Source organism: Salmo salar, chromosome 27 (assembly GCF_965601325.2).
Source record: "Salmo salar chromosome 27, fSalSal1, whole genome shotgun sequence".
In the NCBI taxonomy this organism is placed as follows: domain Eukaryota; kingdom Metazoa; phylum Chordata; class Actinopteri; order Salmoniformes; family Salmonidae; genus Salmo; species Salmo salar.
Genome location: NC_138317.1, coordinates 22,470,939 through 22,475,000, shown reverse-complemented (window position 1 = coordinate 22,475,000; position 4,062 = coordinate 22,470,939).

Here is a 4,062-nt window from a genome sequence, read left to right as displayed (position 1 = left end):
ACATACTTTATTACAACGTCCACCTCTACCATCTAAGCTGGGATAACTGCTTGTTTGATTACACACCTTTTTTGGTCTGAGACCAGTTAATTCAGTTAGCTGAGATGGACCTAAGGGAGCTGTAGTTCTGGATAGTGATGTGATGTTGTACTGTTGTCGGCTGTAAGTCAAAGCGTCAGGTTAAAACAGAAAAATAAAAAAATAACAATGAACCTAGTACTAGTAGCCTCTTAAAAACCAAACACTACATTTTAAGTAAGAAGTAGGCATTGGTCTGAAAACGAAAAAGAAAGGAAATTCAGGAGTACCGCAAAGCCTTCTCCACCCATGCTCTATCAAGGTTTTCCAGCACACAACTTTGACCAACTACAGTAGCTATGTTTGTTGATTGTATGCAGGTTGCATAGGATTCAAACATTCTCAAACAGCCTAATCCATACTTTGCCTGTTCAACCTTTCTTTCGTATTGTCTGAGATTCCCAAAGATTGGAAAGCTGCCGCGGTCATCCCCCTCTTCAAAGGGGGAGACACTCTAGACCCAAACTGCTACAGACCTATATCTATCCTACCCTGCATCTCTAAGGTCTTCGAAAGCCAAGTTAACAAACAGATTACCGACCATTTTGAATCACACCGTACCTTCTCCGCTATGCAATCTGGTTTCAGAGCCGGTCATGGGTTTATCTCAGCCACGCTCAAGGTCCTTAACGATATCATAACCGCCATCAATAAGAGACATTACTGTGCAGCTGTATTTATCGACCTGGCCAAGGCTTTCGACTCTGTCAATCCCCACATTCTTATTGGCAGACTCAACAGCCTTGGTTTCTCAAATGACTGCCTCGCCTGGTTCACCAACTACTTCTCTGATAGAGTTCAGTGTGTCAAATCGGAGGGCCTGTTGTCCGGATCTCTGGCAGTCTCTATGGGGGTGCTACAGGGTTCAATTCTTGGGCCGACTCTCTTCTCTGTATACATCAATGATGTCGCTCTTGCTGCTGGTGATTCTCTGATCCACCTCTACGCAGACGACACCATTCTGTATACTTCGGGCCCTTCTTTGGACCCTGTGTTAACTAACCTCCAGGCGAGCTTCAATGCCATACAACTCTCCTTCCGTGGCCTCCAACTGCTCTTAAATGCAAATAAAACTAAATGCATGCTATTCAACCGATCATTGTCCGCATCTGCCCGCCCATCCAGCATCACTACTCTGGACGGCTCTGACTTAGAATACGTGGATAACTACAAATACCTGGGTGTCTGGCTAGACTGTAAACTCTCCTTCCAGACTCATATTAAGCATCTCCAATCCAAAATTAAATCTAGAATCGGCTTCCTATTTTGCAACAAAGCATCCTTCACTCATGCTGCCAAACATACCCTCGTAAAACTGACCATCCTACCGATCCTTGACTTCGGCGATGTCATCTATAAAATAGCCTCCAACACTCTACTCAACAAACTGGATGCAGTCTATCACAGTGTCATCCGTTCTGTCACCAAAGCCCCCTATACTACCCACCACTGTGACCTGTACGCTCTCGTTGGCTGGTCCTCGCTTCATACTCGTCGCCAAACTCACTGGCTTCAGGTTATCTACAAGTCTCTGCTAGGTAAAGCCCCACCTTATCTCAGCTCGCTGGTCACCATAGCAGCACCTATTCGTAGAATGCGCTCCGGCAGGTATATCTCACTGGTCACCCCCAAAGCCAATTCCTCCTTTGGTCGCCTTTCCTTCCAGTTCTCTGCTGCCAATGACTGGAACGAACTGCAAAAAATCTCTGAAGCTGGAGATTCCCATCTCCCTCACTAGCTTTAAGCACCAGCGGTCAGAGCGGCTCACAGATCACTGCACCTGTTCATAGCCCATCTGTATACAGCCCATCTATCTGCCTCATGCCCATACTGTATTTATTTATTTTTTCTGCTCCTTTTGCACCCCAGTATCTCTACTTGCACATCCATCTTTTGCACATCTACCATTCCAGTGTTTAATTGCCATATTGTAATTACTTTGCCACCATGGCCTATTCCCTTATTTTACCTAATTTGCACTCACTGTATATAGACTTTTTGTTTTCTTTTTTTCTACTGTATTATTGACTGTATGTTTTGTTCATTCCATGTGTAACTCTGTGTTGTATGTGTCTAACTGCTTTGCTTTATCTTGGCCAGGTCGCAGTTGCAAATGAGAACTTATTCTCAACTAGCCTACCTGGTTAAATAAAGGTGAAATAAAAAATAAATACTCTATAGGAAGTTCCCCCACAGTAATGTGATTTATATCGCATACAAGTTAGAATATTGGATTCTTCACACACCACACAATTTCCATTCCACAAAAAAATGATATACAGTACCAGTCAAAAGTTTGGACACACCTACTCATTCAAAGGTTTTTCTTTATTTTTACGATTTTCTACATTGTAGAATAATAGTGAAGATATCGAAACTATGAAATAACACATACGGAATCATGTAGTAACCCAAAAATTTGCTATAAAATCTAAAAACCTGTTTTTGCTTTGTCATTATGGGGCATTGTGTGTAGATTGATGAGGGAGAAAAAAACGATTTAATACATTTTAGAATAAATCTGAAACGTAACAAAATGTGGAAAAAGTGAAGGGTCTGAATACTTTCCGAATGCACTGTATGTTCGGCTGTCATGTTGAGGTCCTTACTGCAGGGGTGGGGGGCATGGGGGTGGCAGAAAGGGCATAGGTTTGATCTTGGGGGGCCCACTGCATATAGGGTGTGGCCAGGGTTTGTTTGGGGGGGGGGGTCTCAGCTGGTTGGAGTGCGGAGGGGGTGTGGCTTGTGATGCTGTGGTCTGGGTGTAGGTCTCAGCGTGGGTTCTCTCGGTGCAGGTCCTTCAGGAGGGGGTTTCGCAGGTCTGGGAGGGTGTCTCGCTGGTCTGGTCGGGGTTAGTTGCTCTGTTGTTCCTGTGTAAGGTGCTGGGGCTGTGGTTGAGGGTGATGACCTTCAGTGTCCTGACAAAAGTTGGGATTGTTGCGTTGCAGAGGTGGACCTGGTCATAAAGGCTGTTCAAGTCCAGGGTGGAGTGGTGGGACCGGAAGACATTAGGTTTTGAGGCACAGTCCCGGGAAATGCTTGCATTCACCTGCTATATGGTGGCAGGGTGAAACTCTTTTCGTGGTAGCAGGGTGGAGATGACCACTTGTGCGTTGGGTAAAGTGGAAGATGCTTTTTCAATCATTCCCTTGATTGCTGTGGCCACCCTTTCCTGCTGGGACCTCTGTTCCACTCTGTCCCGCCCTCTCTCTCTCTCTCTCTCTCTCTCTCACTCTCGCGCACTTTCTCTCCCTCTCTCTTCTTCTTCTTCTTCTTCTTCTTCTTCTTGATGGGTAATAACTATCTACTCATCAGACACGCTGATCTGTCTCCATCGTGTAGACACTCTCCGTCTCTGGTTTGTCACACTAATTAGTCTTTAAGATGATCAGTCAGTAGCTAGCGGTGGTTTGTGTGTGTGTGTGTGTGTGTGTGTGTGTGTGTGTGTGTGTGTGTGTGTGTGTGTGTGTGTGTGTGTGTGTGTGTGTGTGTGTGTGTGTGTGTGGTGGCATAGTCTTCCATAACATGGTGTACTGGGGAATGAGATGTTTAATCTGACTAGGTCAGAGGTCTTGGACTAGGATGAGGATGGGGATGGGGAAAGAGTAAGGTAGGGAGGGAGGGGTGGAGGGGGGTGGGAAGAGAAGGAGGAGGTGGATATAAGAGGCAGGGAGGGAGGGTTGGAACGAGGCAAGAAGGGATGGAGGGATGGAGGGAGGATGGAAGAGAGGGAGGGGGTAGATAAAAGTGGGAATTTGGGCATCTTAAAGTCTTAATTACGTTCCTTCTTCTCAGCTGGTGGCAGGCGTAAATGGAGATCCTGAGGGATCCAATGATCCACTTTCTGATCTCCTCCACATCTTACTGATACACACACACACACACACACACACACACACACACACACACACACACACACACACACACACACACACACACACACACCACACACCACACACACACACACCACACACACACACACAC